This window comes from Pipistrellus hanaki, assembly GCF_964339955.1.
Source record: "Pipistrellus hanaki genome assembly, chromosome: X".
In the NCBI taxonomy this organism is placed as follows: domain Eukaryota; kingdom Metazoa; phylum Chordata; class Mammalia; order Chiroptera; family Vespertilionidae; genus Pipistrellus; species Pipistrellus hanaki.
The window spans coordinates 47,059,497-47,084,056 of NC_140524.1; the positions used below are offsets into that span (position 1 = coordinate 47,059,497).

At 39.1% G+C, this 24,560-nt stretch overlaps 1 protein-coding gene and 1 pseudogene across 5 annotated transcripts in view; both read right to left on the reverse strand.

Moving 5' to 3' along the window:
• VSIG1 (V-set and immunoglobulin domain containing 1) overlaps positions 1–24,560 on the reverse strand; it is a 149,317-nt gene that overhangs the window by 56,252 nt on the left and 68,505 nt on the right. The window contains exons 3-4 of one of the 4 annotated variants that reach the window (XM_084870491.1): positions 13,756–13,849; positions 11,832–12,000 (exon numbers count right to left, since the gene is read on the reverse strand). The exons of the other annotated variants lie outside the window; for them this stretch is intronic. The gene's annotated coding sequence lies outside the window, so the exon portion shown is untranslated. The remainder of the gene's footprint in view (positions 1–11,831; positions 12,001–13,755; positions 13,850–24,560) is intronic. 4 annotated transcript variants of the gene reach the window in all.
• Positions 16,688–24,560, reverse strand: part of LOC311614812 (ribonuclease inhibitor-like) — a 44,927-nt pseudogene continuing 37,054 nt past the window's right edge. The window contains exons 9-10 of the transcript XR_014797105.1: positions 24,386–24,556; positions 16,688–20,061 (exon numbers count right to left, since the gene is read on the reverse strand). The product of XR_014797105.1 is annotated as a ribonuclease inhibitor-like (transcript). The remainder of the gene's footprint in view (positions 20,062–24,385; positions 24,557–24,560) is intronic.

Sequence of the window (24,560 nt, forward strand, 5' to 3'; positions counted from 1 at the left end):
GGGAGTTGCATATAGATGTGCTCACAGATTCGCATTACCTGAATAAAACCTGTAACCTCTACTTGAGTCACTTTAATTGTTTTTGTCTTTGACAATCTGGCACTATGACTCATACTGGGTCTGGAAAGCCCTCTAGCTTACTAAAGTTTCAGATAAGGAAGAGAAAGTCCAGAAACCACTTCCTCCCTTCTTGGAGGCTCCTTTTGGATCAAGTAGTAACTGGATGTGCTCCAGCTCTTTGTTGAAGCACACAAGTTGCAGGCTTTGCTTCTTTGAAAGAGCTAAATCCTTTGTCAGATTGAAATCATTGCCTCTATTTCCTTTTTGTCTTTTGGGGTTCTCTGGCCTTTCAGGTTCTCTGAGAGTAGAGAATGAGATGACAATTCTAAGGTAAGCAGAGTCCTGTCTCCCTTCCTTTATGTTGAATTTCTTATATTATGGGCTATTATCGGTTAAGTGGAGTGATTTTGAGGAAGGTAATTTTGCTTTTTTTAAAATCTTTAATGTGGAGAGTATTATAGATGTCCCCCTTTACTGCCCCCATTGCCCCTTTCACCTGAACTCAACACTCTAGATGTGCCCCTGTGTGGGCTGTGTGCACAATATTGTTGTAGTTGAGCCTTGATTGCTGTTGGTGTGAATGGGAGGAGTTGACCTCTAGGCCAATTGGCTGTGAGGACCCACTGGTAATAGTTCCCGGATCTTGGGCCTCTTACTGATAGGTATGGGGCACACTGATGTCAGCTGCTGCTTGTTTGAGAGATTTTTAAGAAAGTCTGAAGCCTAAACCAGGACAGGCCATTCATATGGGAAAACTGATGCAAACAGCTTGGGTAGGTCTGCAAATTGGATGGGGCAGAATCTCAAGCAGTCACCATGGTGGAGCAAATAGTGTGAGCCAGGCTGATAGAAATTCAGTCAGCTCTGCAACAGGGGAGGTCCCAGCACAGGAACAATGAAGCCTGAGAGTACCTCCATCTCAGAGAAATCTGTCCCTGTGTTCCTGCCCAAATGCCAGACAATCCAGTTCCTCCTTGTATATTCAATGCTGCTGCCCAGTGTTGGAGCTCAGAGGGAGTAAGCCCATGTAAGTTCATGCACCAGTACTTTAAGAGTAACTCACTGCACTTCAGCAGCCTCGGTGTCACTCAGCCCCAATCCCCACTGTTTTTTATAGCCCAAAGTTACAGTGACTTCTTTTCTCAGCACTGGAACCCTCAATCAAGGAGTCTGGTGTAAGGCTCAGACCCCTTGCTTCTCAATGAGGCCTCTGCAGTGGAGCTATCCCTCCCAATTAAAAAAAAAATGGCACACTTGGGTGTCAGACAAGCCATTTCAGCGCCTCTGCCCCACCTACCAGTCTCAATGTATTTTCTTCTTTACTTCCCTAGGTATAGGACATCTTTTCAGCCAGATTTCAGGTGTTCTGAATGATGGTTTTTCTGTATTTTATTTGTAATTTTGATGTGGTTGTGGGAGGCAGTGAGTATTGTGTTTACCTACACTGCTAATTTGGTTCTCCAAATCACTTGAGAAAGACAATTTTGAATTGCATTGGTCCATTTGAGACTCTTGGGACACGTCAAGACATATGCCTTAGAACAAAAAGGAAATAAGATGGCTACCTAACAATGGACAACTTTAACTAGTATGGAGTAACTGAGAAAATAAACATTTCAAAAAGATTTCAATCTATTGAGTCCTCTCGTAAAACAACCTCATCCTTCTCCTTCCCTAAAGACTTCCTCCTTTCTAACTCTGTGTCTGCCCCTTACAATTAGATTCCGTCCTGGCCTTCTTTCTCTGAGGTTCTCTGTCCTCTACTATGTCCTCTTTCTTCTTATTTTCCCCTTTCTTAGCTCCCTCTCACCTTTAGATTCCTACCTTTATCTATCTCTGGATACACAGCCATAGAGACAGGAGAAAGTATCTTCAAAGTAATCCCTGAAGGTTTTCTCCTCTTTCATTGATTGAAGAATAATCCAAACTTGTTAACAAGGGTATGATGAACCTGTCTCTAAATTTAGGGACTGATTAGAAACCACTTTAAAGTAGTATTTAGGGTTGGCCAAAACAATCTGGATTTTTTTTGTTTTTTTGTTAATTGCCTTAGCCTGAAACATCAGGTGCTATTCTGAAGCATAAAATAGATCATTCTATTTCATGAGTTACAACATTTGGAGTCCAGAATTTTTAGTCTAGCATTTTGAGGAAAGTATAGTAAACACGAGAAAACTACACGCCACAAATTTGTCATTATAACTTAAACAGCTTGAAGGAAATATGAGACCCTCCACAAATACAACACAAAAAGATATGGATACTGGAAGAAACTGCAGAGACCATGATACTGAGTCTTCAATTGTCCTGCTTTGGCCAGGCAACAACACTCAACTAGGGTTACCAGATTTAGCAAATATATATATATATATATATATATATATATATATATATATATATATATATATACATATACATATATATACATTTTTTAAAAATAAAAATTTTGAATTTAGATAAACAAGTAAAGCTAAGGCATAGTATAGTTCATAAAATATCTGGGACACACACTAAAATATCATTCATTGCTTATTTAACATTGAAATGTAACTGAACTTCCTTTATGTTTATCTGGCAACCCTATACAAGTAGCTCAATCAGGAACAAAATTATTTTCTTCTTCCAAAAAAGGCATCCTACAACATTCCCAATTACTTTTGGATCAGCAAGGAGAGAAAACTATCTATATATAAAATCCCAGTGACCAAATGGTGGAACAACCAGAACAACCAGTGGAATAGTCACTATGACGTGCACTGACCATCAGAGGACAGATGCTCAACTCAGGACTACCCCCTGGTGGTCAGTGCACTCCCACAGTGGGAGTGCTGCTCCGCTGATCAGGATGAGTTGTGCTCCCACAGCAAGCTAATCAGTGCAGGCCACGCACCCACACAAATGCACGAATTTGTACACCGGGCCTCTGGTAGTCATCTAATCTCATTTTTAGTAGACACCAGAGTCACACATTAATTTCTTCTAGTTTCCTACCACCCTCCCTCAAGAATCTAAAAAAAAAAAAAAAAAAAAAAAAAAAAAAAAAAAAAAGTCACAGTGGTGGAACTTACCAATTGAATAAACACATTCTCTCCCTTTCTTTGAACACTTTGTCTCTGTGGATCCTTAACTTCGCAAAATATCTTTCTCTTCAGTCCTTCCACCCTCCCTAACATATTCAGCTCAATAGTAAATTACTAATAGATGTATACCTAAATGACTTTTTCTCAATCTCTTAGACTCTGATAACCCAGTATGCCATATTATGGTGATTTCCTTCAACTACTTAGGTAATACCCCTGAGTCCTCCAGTCACTTCCCCCTTAAAATTCCCTTATTTTTCTGACTTAATTTCTTCAGTACCCAATGTCCTTTGGGCCTCCTCATCTACAGGCATGGGAAAAATAAAGGACATAGAACCTTTCACAAGTCAATATTGACCCCCCAATTACTCTGCCTAAATTGGTCAGTATTCCCTAAAACCTGAAGCACATTTCATAGTTAAAGGCTTAATCATTCCTTGTGCTAGTGCCTTCAACACTCCTATCCATTCAGCAAAAACATCCTAATGGAATAGGTACTACTTTTATAAGATGTAAGGGTTATAAAATCATATAGTATGCCACATTTCCCTGTGGTCCTCTACCCAAACATTATCCTGCTTTCTATACCTCCATATTCCACTCACTTCACAGTAGTAGACTGTACAGCAAGCATGTCAAACTCAAAGGCTAACACAGGCCAAATAGACAAGGTTTAAGTTTATGTGGGCTGCAAAAGAACAAAAGCTTCAATTTTAATAGAAATGTAGGTTTATTTTGATAGAGACATGCTGAATACAAAAGGCTGAAATAAATGAGTAATTGTTAACATAAAAGAACATTTTAATAAAAATTAATATTTTTTCTTGAACATTAACTTACCAGACATTGAATACCTGCACAAATTTATAAGCATAACACAAATAAACCTATTTTTCTTGTTCTTTGAAAGTGAAGTATTTCCTGTTGCACACACCAAACAAGTCAATCTGAGACTAATGACGTGGCAATCAGCTGCTAAAATATTTGTTGCTAGTATTAGTGGAGAGAAATGGTGCACCCATACATAAGGCGTATAAGGGAAATGAATGCAGCACAATTATAGTAATCAGTCATTAGCAAATGTTGTAGTTCATTATGAATAATTATGTATATATAACTGGATATTGTAAAAATTAAATTACTAAATTTTTATTAAAATGTTTTTTACATACTGTTATATTAGCTGGGCTGCAAAAATATTAGTTGTGGGCCACATGTAGCCCACGGGCTGTGAATATGACATGCTTGCTGTACAGCCTTCTTTAACATTCCCTTACATCCTCATTTCCAACACATTTTTACTCAACATGGGAAAATAAACAATACCCCTAGACTGGGTTGCAACAAGGTCTCACTGACACCCCTTCATACTTATCTCAGGTTTTCAGTCATAATCTCCAAGACTTAATATTTCTTTTTTCCTCTACCTTGACCTAAAATGCAGGTAAGTTGCTCTTATAACCACCTGATTTAACCTCTTCTCAAGAAGGCTTTATTTATCTCTTGGGAACTTTAATTATAAAATACAAGCATTTTATAAAGACCCTATCTAATAAAGAGGGAATATGTTAATTGACCCTCACACCATCACGGAGATGGTTGTGCCCACAGCCAATAAGGAGGGACTATGCTAATTGACTGCCATGCCCTCAAAGATGGCATCACACACAGCCATAAGATGGTAGCATCCAGTCCCTTCAGCTCCACGCACCGCCTCCAGAGGTCCCCTGTCCCCTAAAACCCCCAGCGGTCCAGAGCCAGCCCAAGGCACAGGCAAGCCTCCAATGGCGGCTGTCCAGCTTCCCAGGGCTGACCCAAGGTACAGGTAACAAGGGCCAGCCAAAGCTTGCACTACTGGCAGTGGCAGCAGCAGAAGTGTGATGGGGCATCGCCTTCCCCTGATTGCCGGGCTACCTCCCACCCCTGAGGGCTCCTGGACTGTGAGAGGGGGCAGGCCAGGCTGAAGGACTTCCTCCAGTGCATGAATTTTCATGCACCAGGCCTCTAGTCTATATATATAAAAGCCAAGTGACCAGAACACTAGAACAACTGGAACAACCAGTCACTATGAAGCACACTGCGGCCAGCCAACTGACCCGATTGAGGGGCCGCCCCTCCCGGGGCCTATCCCTCTGGCTGGTCCCACCCACAATAGTTCCCCCAATAAGAGGTGGGGCTGGCCAGCCAACCGCCCGCAGCCCCTTCCCCCAGCCAGCATGGCCCAATCAGCTCCCATTGGGGTGGGCCAGCTGGACCCCACTCATGCCCAAATTCATGCACTGGGCCTCTAGTAAATTATAATTTGTTAGACTCAGGTTTACAATCTAAGCTATAATTTATCCTAAGAAGGCAAAAACCCCTAATCAGATAGAAATACAGTTATTCAAAATTGTCTTTTACTTATTACCAAAGATTCCTTAGTGGATTGAGAAGGTGGATTTACACCTTTTCTACTGTCACCTTTTATGATATAACTAAACATGGGATTCCTGAATCTTTGCCTTCAGAGGTCACAGCAGAGTTATCCTTTGACCAACTCAAGGTTATTATCTACAGCCCTACCATTCTGGGTCACCTCCAAATTATACTAAGCCTTATCCCCTGTTTATACATAAAAGTTCTTGGAGTTTTATCTCACTAACATAATGGAAATCAGAGACTCATTACAATTACTCTCTCTACCAAGTAGCAAAACATATGCCTCTTGTATAAGAGGAGTAGCTACAGCTGCATTTAATGTAGGGATCACCTTTTGACCTAATGGTACTTCATACAATTAAAACTTTCTCAACAAAAGCACCCAACATTTCTTTATCTTTGCTTACACTTTTTTTAAAATTTAATTTCTTGGGATGACATCCTATATAACAAAGAGGGAATATGCTAATTGACCCTCATGCCATCGCACAGATGGCAGCACCCACTGCCAATAAGAAGGGAATATGCTAATTGACTGCCCTTAAAGATGGTGGTGCCCACAGCCAATAAGGAGGGAATATGCTAATTGACTGCCATGTCCTCAAAGATGGTGATACCCACAGCCACAAGATGGCAGCACCCAGTTTCCTCAGCCCTGCCAGGGCAGCAGGTGCACTGCAAAGCCTGGCTCACCCCCAAGCAGACCTGGCCACTCTGCGCACTTGCCTCTGGGGTGCCCCAGTCCCCTCAGTCCCCCAGTCCCCCAGGGCCAGCCCAAGGAGAAGGCAAGCCTCAGATGGTGGCTGAGCAGGTTACCCGAGGCTCAGGTAACCAGGGCAGGCCGAGGCTTGCACTGCCAGTAGTGGCAGCAGCAGAGGTGTGATAGGACATCACCTCCCACTGATCGCTGGGTTGCCTCCCGCCCCTGAAGGCTCCTGGACTGTGAGAGGGGGCAGGCCAGGCTAAGGGACCCCCTGCTCCAGTGCATAAATTTTCATGCACTGGGCCTCTAGTCCTATATAAAGATGTAATATGCAAATGGTTAAGTGTAATGACCAACTGCATAATGACTATATCATAGATCAGCAGGAGGGTGGGGCAGCGAGCTACAGGCAGGCGGCAGAGAGCTATAGGAGGGGCCTGAGCAGCAAGCTATAAGGAGGGCAGGGGGGCAGAGAAAGCTATAGAAGGGTGGGGCAGTGGGCAGAGAGCTATAGGAAGGGGCAGGGCAGCAAGCTATGAGTGGGGATGGGGGGAGAGGGGTGAGGAGAGCTACGGGAGAGAGGGGCAGCAGGTAGAGAGCTACTGGAGGGCAGTCGCGAGCTACTGGCAAGCTACTGGTGCATGGATTTGTGCACAGGGCTACTAGTTGGTTAATAAAATTATATAGGTTTCAGGTATACAATTCTACAATACATAATCTGTATATTGTATTGTGTGTTTACCACCCCAAGACAAGTCTCCTTGCATCTCCCTTTATCCCTCCCCACCCCAATTCCCTCTGGTAATCACCATACTGTTGTCTGGGTCTACAGTAGATGAGTGGAAGCTGTGGTACATTTACACACTGGAATACTATTCAACCATAAAAAAGAAGGAAATTTTACTTTCTGCCATATCATGGATGGACCTGGAAAGTATTATTCTAAGTAAAATAAGCCAGTCAGAGAAAGATAAGTACCATATGATTGCACCCAATATTTCTTTGCATTCAAACTCATTCCCTATAAAATGCTGCTTCTGTCCCCAACTCATGTTACCATCTACAGGAGTCACACTCTTTTTTTAAACTGAGATATAATTCACCATAAAATTTATGCTTTTATAGTGTGCAATTCAGTAGTTTCTAATACATTTGCAGAGCTGTACAACTACTATCTAATTCCCAAAGATTTTCAACATCCCAAAAAGCAAAGCTGCACCCATTAGCAGTCACCTCTGAGTCCCTCTTTCCCATTCTAGCCATGGTCAAACATTAATACACCTTTTATTTCTATTGATTTGCATGTTCTGGACTTTTTATTTCAATAGAATAATATAATATGTGGCCTTTTGTGTCTGGTTTCTTCACTTAGTATGTTTTAAAGTCATTTGTGTTATAGCATGCATCAGTATTTCATTATTTTTCTTGCTACATAATATTCCACTGTATGCTTATACTACCTTTCATTTAGCAGTTACTCAAAAAGTTAAACATAGAGTTAACTTAGAACCCAGAAATTCCACTCCAATGTATATACTTGAGAATTAAAAACCTATGCTCAAATATGCACAAATGTTAATACTAACATTATTCATGATAAGTAGTCATTTTTTCAAAAAGTGGATACTAACCAATTGTCTATAAACTGATAATTGGATACGTAAAGGGGTACATCCATATGATGGAATATTAACCAGCCATATAAAGGAATTAAGTGTTGATATGTGCTACTACATAGCTGGCCCTTGAAAATCATAGGCTAAATGAAAGAAGCCATACACAAAAGAACACATATTATATGATTTTATTTATATGAAATGTCTATAATAGGCAAATCCATAGAGACAGAAAGCAGATTAGTGATTGCTAATGAGAGTTGGGAGCACCCAGTTAATGGATATGGCATTTATCTTTGGGGTAATGAAAATGTTTAGAATTAGATTGTGGTGGTGTTTGTACAATATTGTGAATATTATAAAACCACTGAATTGTCCACTTTAAAATGGTTGAAATAGTGAAATTTATTTCAAAAAATAATCTAATTTTATAAATAGAAAAATGACACCTATAAGGCATATGTAGATGTAACAAAATAAATTTTCTTTTAAAGTGTTGTGAGGAAAGTAAAGAGCAGCTTTTTAATTATATACACAGACTTCTAAAAAGGGACAGAAAATCTTCTGAAAATGTAAGGAACACTTCCTATTGACCAAATGCAGCATGTTAGTTTACCCTTTCTTCTTCAATTTCAAGGTCTGATAGAATGATCACCAATTGGCTGTTGACTCTTCCACTGATCTTCTTTCAGAATTCTATCGATGCACCTAGCCTGGCAAGGCCTTTGTCCAGTATTTCCAGGCCTAGTTAGCATCTCATCCACCTTGGAAAGGGTGGTTACATCAGATCCTGAGACCTGTGTGGTCCATGTTCTGCAGCTAAGGTGGCCAAGTTCAGGCCCTTAAGCCTCTTCAAGGACCACCAATCATCTGGCCTGCCACCCTTCTTCTTGCCCCACCAACCCTACCACCCAAAACAGCCACATCATTGGCATCCAGGGTAGGCCAAGAATAAGTTAGCTGCAATTGCAGTCATGTCCCAGGGGGACTACAGCACCCATCAGAGCACAGGGTGGGAGTGGGTTGGGTTGCTACTGCCTTAGGGCCAAGATTGGTTCCCAGGGTAAGGTTTCCAGATCACTGAAGTACAGAAGCCACTGGACACCATGAGCATGGATGAGACCACCCAGGGACAGAGCATATAGAATCAGAAGAGAGCAAGTCACAGGACAGAATCCTAGAGAACACTGACATTTAAAGGGGTACCTGAGAGGAGAATTTGAAGAAGTAGAAATAATAATTCTACTAATGATCCTACTATCACTTGCCAAGTGCCAATGCCTGTGCTAAGTGCTTCTCAAGCATCATCTCATTTAATCCTGAACAAAACTTTATGAAGTATTCATTATCATTACCATTTCCTGAGAAGGAAATTGAGGCTCAGAGACATTAAAGGTAGACTGTCTAAGTTTATGCTGATAGTGGGAGAGCTAAGATTCAAAACTATGTTTGCCTGCCTTTTCAGTTATCCCCTTGTTGCTAGCAATCGTGGGAAAGTGTGTGGTCAGGGGACCCAAGAAATAAAGGAACATAAGGAAGAACAGAAAGATCCACAGTATAGTATCAAATCCAGTCAAACAACTAGGGCAGGTCAGATAAGTACAGAAAATGTCCAGTAGATTAGCAACAAGGATGTCATGGACGACCTCGGTGAGAATAGTTTCAGTAGGTGGTGGGAACTCAGGCCAAAATGCAGACATTTGAGGAGGGACTGGGGGAGAAGTATAAACAGTGAATGGAGACTATTCAGAAGTTTAGAGTTAAAGAAAAGAAAAGAGATAAAGTGGTAATAACAGGAACGGGATAATCTCGTTCCTGGAGAAGTTGTATGTGTTTTTCTTGATACAAAAGTTATGTTTAATGTAGAAGATTTAGAAGATATTGGTGAATCAAAAGGTATCCCACAAACCAGAGTTTATCAAGGGTAACATTTTGGCATTTGGCATTTGTTTTTCTTGCCATTCACTGTTCTATACACACTTTTTTTTTTTTTTTTTTACCAAAATGTATTAAATCATTTATATTGTTTTGTTACTTGTTTTTCAATCAAAATACATTGGGAACACTTTGCCATGATAATAAATGTGCAATGTAAGCATTATTTCAATAGCTTCTGATATTCCTACAGGCCACATTGAAACAATTTATTTCACTGTCAGCATCCATCCTCTCCTCTCCTGTTCCCCCCTCTTCCCTCCTGTCCCATTCTCTCCCATTCTTTTCCTTCCCCCTACCCCCCCCTATAAGCTATTATTTACTAAGTGTGGAAGTATAATTAATTCAGTCAAAATAGACTTAATATTGAAGAAAATGTAGATAATATCAGAGAAATACTTGTTTAAAAAGGGAATTTCTTTTAAGCTGAATGATACTTGAGCATTTTTATACCTAGCATTTTGTGTGTGTGTGTGTGTGTGTGTGTGTGTGTGTGTGTGTGTGTGTGTGAGAGAGAGAGAGAGAGAGAGAGAGAGAGAGAGAGAGAGAGAGAGAGACTGAGACTAGAGGAGAGGGAATGGCTGGTTGAAGATACTGGGGAACTAGAAGGAGTGATGTCAATGAATCAAGGTTCTAGGAAAGAGAGAGGATACAGAGCATATATGCCATGATTAATCTCAGACAGGTGCCTATAAGTCTGTGAGGGGTGTATCAGGTTGAATGGCAGGAAGATGAAGCTATTTCTGGCTTCTGTATTTATGATAAAGTGGGAGTCCAAGATATGTGCTGAGACACAGGGAAAAGGGGGCTTAAGAAAACTGGTGAATGTTGAGGAGTGAATGCTGGAATCCAGGCCAAATTAAAATTTAGGGAGCCTTTAATAGCCGGCTGGCAATTGCCCTGCCTTTCTCCATGCAGGAAGTCCAGAGAGCAGCCCCAATCCTTTGTGCAGGACCACTTTAATCCCATTAACCACATCCTGTTTTTGCAGAGTAAGCAATCCAGGGCAAAACAGTTTTCCTAAGCAACATCCGGATCATGCCATTGACGACCATGTTATTTACAGGGTCATCCTGTTCTTCAGAAAGATGACAGTGTTCTATGAAAGAAGGCCTACATGCTTGGAAGGGGCCATGAGACCATATCTCAAGGCCTGGCCTGGTGTCAGCACTGACAACTCTATCTGGGGCATAGTCCACGGCCTCAGTAGTGCTCAAAAATTCCCACTCTCTAACAGTGAAGAGCTGAACTGGCTTCCTAGGTGAATGAGAGAGAATGTTGAAGAAGAATACACAAAGGATTCATGGCAGTGTGCAAAGCCATGTTGAGACTGCAGCCAATACCCAGGCATTTAAGGTTGGTATAGGTGTGGGGTTCTGCTACTATGTAAGTACAATGGATGGGCCAGCTGCAAGGCAGTTTGAGAATATTGGTGAGAAAGTTGTCTACAGTGGAAATGAAGGAGAACTGCTAGATTGCATGGGAAATAATGGAATAACTGTAGTAACAATACAGATAAAGACTAGAGAGACAGAAGGTTTTGGTAAGAGAAGTGGAACTCTAGCCACCAGGGATGCCACAACTCCAGGCCACAAGGATTGAGATTGAAGCCAGCCCTTCTGGACCAATGCCAGTCCAAGCCATGCCAGTGAATAAACTATAACCTCTGAGTTTGCCACTATGTTAATCCATATAGGCAGACACTCTATAGGGTGGGGCAAAAATAGGTTTAAAGTTGTGAGTATGTGAAAGTTTATTCATGTATTATTATTATTTTTCATATGAACAACTGCAAACCTACTTTTGCCCTACCCTGTAGAGGCAAGGCTGAAGGAACTCTGGTTATTAGGCCTAGTTTACAGTTTCTTCTAATATCTGTTGAGACTAAATTCACAAGGCTCTAATCCTGGTTGTTATCACTCCTCCTCCCCTGGTATCTATTCTATCACCATCCCCATAATGTTATGTACTTCATTACCCTGATTCAGGACTCCACTCTTCTCCCACCTATTGGCTTACCTTCTTTCAGGAATTTATGTAAGTACAGAAATTTTCCTCTGTAATTATGTAACTGCCTTACATACTCAGCAAACACTCCTACCAGTATATTCTCAGACTCTTCATTCCTTGATGTTAACTGAAACCTGGTGGCCACCAGTGTAGCCCTCTGGATTAGGGCTACACTGTCCTCCAAGCAAAATTAAGGATGATATTGATGTATGCTTGCTTCTCATTTCTGCTTTCAAACCATTACTTTCTTATGCTCTTGAAACAAACAAAAAAAAAAACTATAAAACACAAATTCTATCCTTTGAGGCCATTTAATTATATGCCTCTTCTCTTTCTTGTCACTAATTTAATTACTTTCCTCTCACTCCTCTTTATTTACCAATGCCTTTGGCCCCTGGTCCACAGTCTTTCTTCCTACTTCAAGCTCTGGCACTATCCTGAGTAATTTCAACACCCCAGTGATAACCCATCTGACAACTCCATTCTTTAATCTCATCTCAAAAGATCTCTTACAGCCAAAACCCGTTTGGCTCAGTGGATAGAGTGTCGGCCTGCAGACTGAAAGGTCCCAGGTTCAATTCTGTTCAAGGGCATGTACCTTGGTTGTGGGCACATCCCCAGTGGGGGGTGTGCAGGAGGCAGCTGATCGATGTTTCTCTCTCATCGATGTTTCTAACTCTCTATCCCTCTCTCTTCCTCTCTGTACAAAATCAATAAAATATATATATTTTAAAAATCACTTTCAATTTAGTTCTCTCTCTCTCTCTCTCTCTCTCTCTCTCTCTCTCTCTCTCTCACACACACACACACACACACAAACACACACACACACACACACACACACACACACACACACACACACACACACTATAGCCATACCCTAGATCTTGTTATTACCTGACACATGACACAGCTTCATTTCCAAAGTAATGATCTCAAGCACCCCAATCTCTAGCCACAACCTCCTATTCACAGTTTTTCAACTAGCACCATGATTGTTCTTTAGTTCCTGAAGTCTTGCGTATTCTTCCTCTCAATCTATCAGGGCTCTTCTTTTTTATTTCCTTCATTATTTAGTTCAGATGTCATGGTTCATCATTTCAGTAACGTTATGATAGTACTAAGCTTCCTTGTCTTGATCTTGTTTTATAAACCTTACCCTGCTAAACCCAACTCTGTTTTCTCTGTACATGCATATGAATACTGCTAGAGAAATTCACACAACAGAGCATAATGTTTACACAGAAACTTCAATGTCATCAATCTGCATGGGCCCACAACACTATCAGATGATCTTAATAAATATTTTTGGTAAAGTCATCCTCCAGAACAAATTTTCAAACCTTTTGTCTCCTTAAATCCTAGTTCTCCCTCATATACTTCCCTCCTCCCTCACATCTACCCCTGCTATGAGCAGTTTTTCCTGCATCACAGAGGAAGCAGTTCTTCTATCATCATTTTATTCTCTTCTGTTACATTATAAAAAGCTGTTACACTTCTCTCTAAGACAATCGCTCTGTGTGTATTTTTTTAAAAATTGTTGACTCCCTCTGTGTACACTTTTGATTCCATTGTCTGCTATCATTCAGAAGCCTAACACTGTTGACGATCCCTTATCTTTTCTGTTTGTTCAAATTTTTCCTTTCTGTTGAATCCTCCCCAACATGTTTAAATATAAAGAGTCTCCATTTTAAAAAATCAAGCAAACAAAAACATTGTTTTACTCCACACTTCACTCAAGCTACTTCTTTCTCCTTCACAGCCAAACACTTCTTGACTGCATTGTCTCTTCTTACTATCATTTTTTCTTTGCCTCCTATTTACACCTTAGTCCACTTCTGTTTTACAGCCCCCCTGACTACAGCAAAAACAGTTTCTGCTCATGTCACAATAATCTTCCTATTGTCAAAATGAATGAGCATTTGTCACTCACCTTTCTAGATGTTTTGGCAGAATTTGGTCAGTTAATTAACTCCTCCTTCTTGAAATGTTCACCTCCTTGTCCTTTTTAAATTAAACTTACTATTCTGAGGCAATTGTAGATTCACATGCAGACATGCAGTTGTCAGAATATAGAGAGATTTTATTATAGATATGCTTCATCTAATTTTCCCCAACAGTAATATCCTATAAAACTATAGTATATCATAACCAGAATATTGACATTGAAACAATCAAAATACAGAACAGTTCCATCACCACAAGGATCTGTTGTGGTGCTCATTTATAGCCACACCACTACTCTCCCAGATCCTTGATTTTCCACATCCCACTCTGAACAAGGAATCTGTCCTCTGCTTCTAAATGTTGTCATTTGAAGAATCTTATATAAGTGAAATCATAAATTATATAACCCTTTGAGATTGGCTTTTCCACTCGGCATAATTCTCTGAAGATTCATCCAAGTCATTGTCTATATTAATATTTCTTTTTGTTTTATTGCTGAGTATTATTCCAGGGTATGGATTTACTACAGTTTGTTTAACCTACACTCTGCACCTGTTTAAGGATATTGTTTCCAGTTTAGAGCTGTTATAAAAACTCAATGAACATGGACATAGAACATTTTGTGTGAACATAAATTTCCCTTTCTCTGGGATAAATGCCCAGGAATACAATTACTGGACCATATAGTAGTTTTATATTTTGTTTTATAAGCCACTGCCTAACTGTTTTCCAGAGTGGTTGTGCCATTTAATATTCCTACCAGCAATGTACCAATGACTGTCTCAGCATCATTATCAGCATTTGATGTTATTATTGTTTGTTTGCTTGCAATTCTAATAGGTGTTTAGTGGTGTTTTATTGTGGCTCTATTTGCATTTCTTTAGTACATAATGATAATATTATTCATATGTTTATTTGGCATTTGTGTATTCTCTTCAGCGAAATGTCTGTTTATAGGTTTTTGCCCATTTTTAAATTAGATGGTCTTTTTTTTTTTTTACTGTTGAATTTTGAGTTATTTATATATATATTTTAGATATGGGTTCTTTGGTATGTTTGTAGTTTGTCTTTCATCTTCTAGATGGTTTTTTACAGTGCAATAGTTTCTAATTAAGTTTTAATTTTTGCCTTGCTCTAGATCACAGACTTTTCTTCCATGTTTTCCTAAAGTTTTATTGTTTTTACATTATGTTTGTGATTCACTTAAATTTTTATTTAAATTTCATATTGGGGGGCACCTATGAATGTCTAATTGCTCCTCCATTGAACTGCTTTGTAAAAAACAGTTGGGTGTATTTGGGTGGGCATATTTCAAGGTTCTCTATTCTGTTTCAATAATCTATGTGTCTATCCCTCTTCCACTGTCTTGATTACTATAGCTGTATACTGAGTGGCCAGATTATTATGATCTCTGAACTCATAATAATCTGGCCACTCAGGATAGATAGATAGATAGATAGATAGATAGATAGATAGATAGATAGATAAAGAGAGAGACAGAGGCCTGGTGCATGAATTCGTGCATGGGTGGGGTCTGGCCAGCCTAGCCAGGGGGAGGGGACATGGGCGGTTGGCCGGCCTAAAGGCTGGTCAAACTCCTGGTGGAGGGAACAATTTGCATATTAGCCTATTATTATATAGGATATACACTGAGTGGGCAGATTATTATGCGTTCAGAGATCATAATAATCTCGCCACTCGGTGTATTCCACAACTTGATATATAGCATGTTTTCACTTTTACTCAGTTTAAAATATTTTCTAATTTCTTTTGAGACTTACTCTTCAGCCATGGAATATTTAGAAGGTTATTTATTTTCCAATATTTTGAGGATTTTTCCATGTATCTTTTATTGATTTTTTTAATTTATATTTTTACTTATCAATTAAAGTTTACATTCAATATTACTCTGTATCAGTTTCAGATGTACATATTCTTTACAGAGTTTTCCCCTGTTTCAAGCACCCACCTGGTCCCATTTCTAGTTATCACATTATTGACTATATTTACTATGCTGTTATCTACTTCCCTGTGATTTTTTATCTTAACTCCATTGTAGTCCAAGAACATTCTTTTTATGATTTGAATAATTTAACTTTATTGAGACTTGTTATATGACCCAGATATGGTCTATTTTGGTAAATGTGCAATGTGTATAGTATGTAAAGAATATGTTTCCTGGTGTTGGATTGAGTTTTATATAGATGTCAAATATATAAAATTTATTATTTGTTGTTCAAACTTCTATATTCTACTTATTTTCTATCTCCTTGTTTTATCATCTTCTGGGGTGTTATCATGATATATGTTTTCCCTATCTTTTATGTTTAATCTATTTGTATTTTGATATTTAAAGTGGTTTTTCTATAAGCAGCATATGGTTGGATATCTATAATTCTTTCCATTTTACAAATCTCAGCCTTTAATTGTGGTTTTGCTGTGAGACCATTAACTTCAATAAGGTTATTGATATGGTTCTGTTAAAACTACCATATTGCTGTTTTTATTTGTCCCAACACTGCCTGTTATCTAATGTCTATAAACTATTGTTTCATATATATTGCCCAGTTTTTTAGTTGTTAATGTGGGAGGGTAAATCTACTCACTGTTACTTCATATTGCTGGAAATAGAAATCTTCCATGTTTTGTTTTTCATACTGATTTATAATTTATATCATGGATACTAGCCTTGTATACTATATATGTGCTTCCAGTTCATCACTAGTCTTTTAATTATATTTATGTATTTTTTCCATAAAATGTTTTTAATTTTGATGTAAAAGCATCCATTCTTTTCCTTTGGGCTTCTATGTCATACCTTCCCTACACTGTCCTCTAAATCATGTTTTTAAAAAAGAAAATGTTTTTAAAAAAAGAAAATAACGCCTTGGTATGGGTGAACTTTATTTTTAACATCAAGTTTATTAATTATAAATATAATACATGCCCATGGTAAACACACTAAGTAGAACAGAGGGCTATAGATAAAAATGAAAAGTTCCATACGCTTCTCCTATTGCCCTCGCAAAATTGCTCTTGCCAGAAGTTAACACCTGCTAGCAATTCTTGTGTATATTCTTCCATACATACCCATGCATATTTATCCTTTTGCACACAAACGAGATTCACAACACAGTTCAGTACTTTTTCATTTAACATTGTATTTTGAGTTCTTAATGTGACTGAGTTTTATCAGATACCTAGCAGATTGACAGAGGGACCAGGATAATCAGAGAACATGGTGTAGAAGTACATAGGAAAAGGCATATTCATTTCTGTAAGGCCAATACTTAGCACAAAACCTGGCACATAATAAATGCATAATAATAAGTGTTAAACAACTAAAGGGAAAGAACAACTTGAGAAAACTGGAAACTGCCATTTTGACTATTCTTCTCATGCCAGACCTGGTCTTAAGAGTTACCATCTCTCAGCGCAAGAGGAAACAACACACCATGATGAAGACATGGAGCAGCTGGACCTCTCATAATAACTTCCCACTGGGTATCTCTTCTCCCACTAGAATCATCACTTCCAGAAGACACATTTAGTTGAAATGCACAGTTCATACTGACTACATAGCAAAAAACTGGAAGCTCAAAGACTACAAGCTGAGTTATATTATGGGTACACACTCATACAAACACCTACCATTAATTGGTACCTACCATGGGGTAAGCATCATGTTGGAAACAACAGCACTGAAAGATTAATGTCAATCTATCCCCATTTTATAGATGAGAGATGAGAAAACCGAGGCTCCAAGAATACAAATGACTTATTCAGGGTCATACAACTCATCAAGGAGCTTTTAGGGACAATTATATACCTTAATCAAGTAAGCCTTTATCCTGTCAATCCCATACCACATTCTATCTGGCATTTCTTTTCCCCACTTCTCTTATCTGATGGTTTGTGGAAGCAAGGCAGAAATAGAAACATAGGGGTGTGCAGGATCCATGGTATGCTATACAATATGCTGTCAGAGATGAGGAGTCAGTCAGTCATAGGAGTCCATGAATGAGAACAAACATATGAGGGGGTGTTAAAAATTCAAAAAGGGGATTAACTCCCACATGGCCCCAGTTGGGGCTGGGGATCAAACATGCAACTCAGAACTAGAATGTGAAACAATGAAACAGGAGAATATTCAACTACAGAATATTGTTGATAACCAGAAATAATCAGTTGCAGACATTGAAGGAATAAGTCATGAAAGAAATGAATTGTAGCAGACCATTAATAAATTAACCAAGTAGAAGGATGAACAGCAGCAATTGTGGAATAAGGAGTTAAAATATGCTAGAGGCAAAGCAGCTATTGAAACACAATTAGCAGAGTATCACATGTTGGCTAGAAAATTAAAACTTTCCTTAAGGGTGCTGAGAATTCCAAAGGTTATGACTTTGAAATGAAGTTTTATCCTGAAGCTTGTGCCAACTGTCCTGTCAAATACAGAACACAAGTTTATGTATCACTCAAGGAACTCTTGAAGGAAACTGAAGAAGATAATAATAAAGCTCTAAATAAAAAAATGGGATTAAATGATACTTTTTAAATACAATGATAATGGAAAGCAGAAGTGTAAGAACTCTGAAAGAAGAAATTCAAAAGTTGGATGATCTTTACCAACAAAAAGTGAAGGAAGCCAAGAAAGAGGACAACAAATATGCCAATGAGCTGGAGTCCTTGTAGAAACACAAGCACATGCTGGAGAGTGTTGTTAATGAGGGCCTCAGTGAAACTATGAATGAATTATATTCTATTCAGTGAGAATACCTGCCAGTTGTACAGACCACAACTGAAGAAAGACGAAAAGTGGGAAATAACTTGCAGAGTCTTTTAGAGATGGTTGCCACACATGTTAGCTCTGTGCAGAAACACCCTGAGAAGCAGATTGCTAAAGTTGATAGAGTATGAAGAGCATGGGTCTGAAGATCTCTTGGAAAATATTAGAGAGATTGGAGAAAAGTATAAGAAGAAAGCTGCTCTAATTAAATACCCTGATGAATGAAGATAAAAATGTTGATTATCTAAGCAAGAACTTTATTAACATTGTAATAAAGAAATGCCAGGCTAGGAAAATAGCAGAGTCCATGAAATATGATAGAAAGTGGTATGAGATTGACAGAAAAAAAGGCTTACTTAAGGTATATAATTATCCCTAGAAGCTCCTTGATGAGCTGTGTGACCCTTGTAATGTCCTTTGTAAGTTTGAGAAATCTCTTACATGTCCTATACCCATTCTTACAACGAAGTCTCATGACCACATCTTTCCATACCTGTGAACCTGTGAAATATTTTGTAGCTCTCATAAATCTAGTTCAATAACTTAAAGTGTGTATAAACTGAAATTATGAAAATTTGTTGGTTTGTTGCTTTTAGATGTATCAGTTATATTATGTAACCAGAGTTAATAAAATGTTATTAGTGAAAAAAAAATCAGAAAGGGGCTTAATCCTGGGAACAGCAGAGCACACTATGGAGCTTAGGATATGGATACTGTGGAAGCTCAAAAAATATAATACAAACATGTCTCTCTCCCTAGGTGCTTTTGGTGAGCTGTTCACAAATGCAGCCCTATTTCCTGCAGTCTTATAGTTACTGATCTCTCTCCCTTTCGCAATCCTACTCATTTCCAAGGCTCACATCATGTCTCATCTCTATGACATCTTTCCCTGTAATCCAACTCATTTCCTCTTTCTTTTGTGAATTACAGTTTTACTTAAAATCATCATCATTAAGATATGTGTTTGTATACTCTTTTGCCCTGTAATCATTTGAAGGGTCTTGTTTCTTTAAGATGACTCATTAGTATGTTTTTGTTCTATTATTTTCCTGTCTAATCTGGGTATTGGGAAACCTGGCTGGATTCCAGTTTCAACTCTCCCACTAATGAGCTATGTGATCTAAAGATAGTCACAACCTCCTAGAGCCTCATTTTCCAAACTTCCAAGGTTTTTGTGAAAACAAGGTAAGACAATATATGAATTATTTCTGAAGATATTTGAACTAAGGTGCTTCTGCCTTTTCCACCCTCCTTAGTGGATGTTTATATGTAAGAAATAGTAATCACTGATGTTTATTTCACACTAGCATCCTCTGCAAAGGTTAACATGTTTAGAACAAGAATAGTGCACAACTGTTAAAAATGGTACCAGATAAAGAAGGTCTATATGCATCTGATTTGAGGGTTCTCCTTGAAAACTATCAGGCAATTCCAGGCTTGTTCACTTTTAAAGCTTCTATGTTTCTGAATGTTTCTTCATGAAAATGATCCATGTCAACAATGCTATGAAAAATGAAAAGAATATTGTGTCAAGTCAATCCAACAGATGCTTTCAGCAGTTTTCCTATTCTCCAGGATAAGATTCCCATTCTCACTTGCTTCCTGGCACCACTACAGTTACTTCACCCATTTGACTACAAACCTCCTCACTCAGCCTCAGCTCCTTCCTTGGTCTCAAAGAGAAAATGCTTAACTTCCTTTTTGGATTCTCACTCCTGTTCCTCCTAGCCTTTGTCCAAGGCCCTGATCCATTATTCCATGCTCCTGTATCTGTAACCTCAACCTCTCTACAGGTTCCTTTCTCTCAGCCTACAAATTTGTCTATGCTAAAACAAGGCAAGAAAGAAAAAGAATAATTCCCTCCTTTCTATAGTCTGCTAATTCCCCCAGCTATGACCCCACATCTCCTCTTTTCACAAACTTTTTAAAAAAGTAGTTTCCGTTTAATCTCTCATTTCTTCAAATCAGTGCAATCTAGTTTCCAGCCCCTTATACCACTAAAACAGCCCTCCATACAGTCACCTGTAGCCTCCTGTTAAATCTAATGGATATTTTTCAGTACTCATTCATTTGAGCCTTTCTGCTACCTTTGATACTGTTGGGCACTTCTTCCTTGAAACTCACTCTTCCCATAGTTTCCAGGACATCTTTCTTTCCTGGTTTTCTCCACAGGTTTTCCTTTCCATCCCCACCTCTTAAAGATGATATTGTGCAGGATTAATTCCCAAGATGTCCTTCAGAGGTCCTCTTCTTGCTTTCCTAAGAATCTCATCCATTTTCATCGTTTCTGTTATCTCCAGGGCACATCCCCATAGCCAACTGTCTACCTACTAGAAAATTTCCCCCAGTGTCCTACAAGTACTTCAAACTCTACATGTGTCCCTGATTAAAACTCAATGACTACAAAAGAAGGTATAAGCTTTTTCAGGCATATGATGAGGTACAGGTTTTAGTTCTTAATGGATAGATGCTAATATTTATCTAACAAAATGAAATGAGTAGCCCTGCTAGTTTTACAATTGTAGAGTAAGTAGACATTTGAGTCCATGGAAGTATAATAAGACCTTTAGAATTTTTTCAGTGACTTAGCAAAAGCTGCCTTATCTCCTGATTTGCAGCACTCTGCTGCTGAGGAAGAGGTGCGGCAATATGCTTACAAAGCTCAGATGTCTTCTTGGAGTTAAAAGACCAGTTACTTTCAACCTTTTCTTTCCAAATTTAGAATTATGAATATGTATCAGGGTGAGCTAGGGAGCTTTATCCTGGGTGCCTGGGAAATGCATCAAGAACCTTCAAATAAAATGATCTTGAAGAAAGAAGGCTTAAGTGGGGTTCCTGACTCACTTCAAGGGCCTGTATCTTTGTGGACAAGGGCAGATTTCACACATATATACCTGTGACTGATTCAAGAGGCTCCTCTGGACCCAGCCACCCTGACACATGCAGCACTTTAGCGAAAGATGGCTGCAAGTCTAGGTATGGACAAAGATATCTGTAACCTCAGAGCCCAAGTATAACGGCACTGCAGGGCTCACAGGATTCAGACTAGCCAGGACATCACCATCCAGTCACCAAGCTTCTGTGAGACTGGGTAAGATCAGTTCCCAAAATCAACCCCATACAGCAGTGAGAAACAGGAGCAACAGTGGTCTGGTTCTACAACCAGCTTTGGAAGCAAAAGTGTCTCTATCCTTGGGACAATTTTGAAAAGGTGAGGAAAGGCCTCAAAATGTACTACTACTATAGTATGTAAAAGAAAATGATTATCAAATTTGCACCCAGAATTTTTCTAATAGATCTTACTAATCACACATGGCATACAAGACTTTGCCTACCACCTCCCCAGTCTATTGTCTTGACACATTCTGTGCACTTTATGCTTCCTGGAGATTTCCCACCCCATCCCCATCAAGTACCATAAACCATGCTGCTTATTTTTTTTGGCTACCCTTGCTCATGCTACCTGAGCTTGCACTACCCCCTTTCTGCATCCTTATCCCCATGTCCGCTGGTTATAATCCTAAGACTCAACTCAGGTGGCCCTTCCTCTAAGAAGCTTTCCCTGACCCTCTTGGGATCAGTGAATTATCTCCAGCCATTATTCCCACCTTGTGATTACCCAATTGTATTCATCAGTTTATGTGCCTATCTCTATCACTATGCTCACTAGCTACTGAAGAGGACAGATCATGTCTTATGTCTTATTCATCCTTATCTACCCACAATTGATATATTTGTCTATCACACAGCAGATGTCTAGCAAATGCTTATGGAATGAATGAAGATGAGGTTTGTCACTTGGAGGTGACAATCTTCCCTCCCCACTTGACCTTCTGAATGTCTAGACACTCATTCTTCAATGAACATATTACTTTCTCATTGCCTTGCCCTGGATGCTCTAAATTACTAACTGTTCTCCTATATATGCATTTACTAATGTGCAAAGCACTGAGCCAGGAAATTTATAGGAAAGTACAATGAGAATAAAATTCATACCCCCATACTCAAGCAGCAGTTAGAAAACCACCTTCTTCCTCCAACTCTTCCAATTTTCAGAGAGTACTCCCTCTTTTAGGATGTTCTCCTTAGATCTAACCCTTCGCTAGCCCACCACCACATTAAATGATCCGAGGTTTCCTCTCACCTTACTTGGGTATATATATTTCTTCTATTGATTTCAGTGTTGTTTGTCTTATAAACATTCTAACATTCAAATTTTATTTTAAAGTCAGTAAATGGTATCTATTCTATCTGTGGATGTTCTTTATTTTGTATTCTGACCTATTACTGCACACTGCTATCAACTTGTTGATTGACAAGTTATAAGGTTTAAAGATTGGCCTGAAAACACAATGGACACACTCTGGTTAAAAGACAAAGAAATAGAAAGCAGCTACCTTTATTATGTTTTGTTGCTTGGTGGGGAAAAAAAGACAAAGAAATAGTGAAACAGAAAATAGCACAATTTACAACAATAAAAAATAATGGCATACCATGACAAAATAATTTATTCTTCCTGTCATTGAGAATCTTAGCTGAAGCATACACACCATAGGTGCTACCACATTACATTACCATATATATAAAGAAACATTAGGGTTGATCATTGAGGTTATTTCAACCTGTTGATAGTATAGACTCCAGTCACCACTTTATAAGAATACCCTGGAGGTCCCTAAACCTGAGAATTATGTTGTGAATATTTTCCTCTCCCTGAGCAGTGATCATCCCACTCTTGAGCCCTTGAAACTAACAGACTTCACTTTGCTAGTAGAGACCCAGCTTCTGTTTCAGCCAGATTTGTAATTAGGTTTTTAAGCTGTTTTCATTTACACTTCAATCCATCAAATTGGCTTTGGAATGTGGAATTTTTGCACTTGGCCTTTATTTTCCATTACGCATTCTAATTCTGAATGCCATAAATGATGGTCATTTGGTCACTGGTTAGCTGTATCCCAAGAATTACTTTGGCCCTAGCCAGTTTGGCTCAGTGGACAGAGCGTTGGTCTGTGGACTAAGGAGTCCCGGGTTCAATTCCAGTAAAGGGCATATGCCCATATTGCGGGCTCAATCCCCAGGAGGGGGCATGCAGAAGGCAGCTGATCAATGATTCTCTCTCATCATTGATGTTTCTGTCTCTTTCTCTCCCATTCCCTTCTTCTCTGAAGTCAATAAACATATTTTTTAAAAGCATTATTTTGTGTGTTATGCCAACTTACAGAGCTAGCAAATGGACATTGATCAGAAAGGGGAAAGACCTTCACTTTCTTTAATTGCATCAAGGGGATGATATTTAGAGTCTTGAAGACTCTAAAAATGTAAGCACTAAGCCCTCTTGCAGGCATTAAAGGAGGAAATAAAAAGGTGTATGAAGTACCTACTATGTGCCAATGGTTGTACTAGGTTCATTCATAATTGACATCTCACTTCACTCAACCCCCATGCTAACACCAGGGAGTTAGGGACACATATTAGCTCCATTTTACAAGCAAGAATACTAAAGTTCAAAGAAGTAAGCATGGTCATGCCATTAGTAGATGCTAGACCTAGTACTTCAGCCAGACCTAGCAGAATCTAGATCCAGTGCTCTTTTGCCTACACATGTTGCTTCTCATAGCAGTGAGATCTAGTGCTGCCTGTTCATTGCCTCTTTCAATGCCCCTGTGTCCAACAAGAGAGTCTATTGGCAATTTCACTTACTTTGATATTTTGCCTAGGCATGGCCTACCCTTAGTTTTTCTTCTTTCCTTACTGCAATTGGCTATGATCAAGTCCAGCATGCCTGTCCTGACTCCATCCCTCCCACTTCCCCCACCACAGAACTTACTAGAATGTCTGTAATCTACATATTGGATGAATCAATACATCATAAAACATTTGCACTCCAAAATCCTTGAGGTCATTTCCACTTAAGTCTAAGAATGTTAGGTTCTCATTTCTGTTGAGGTCAGAGGCAAGGGCTCCACAGCACACATCTGTGAAGTGACATTTTGCTAACCTAT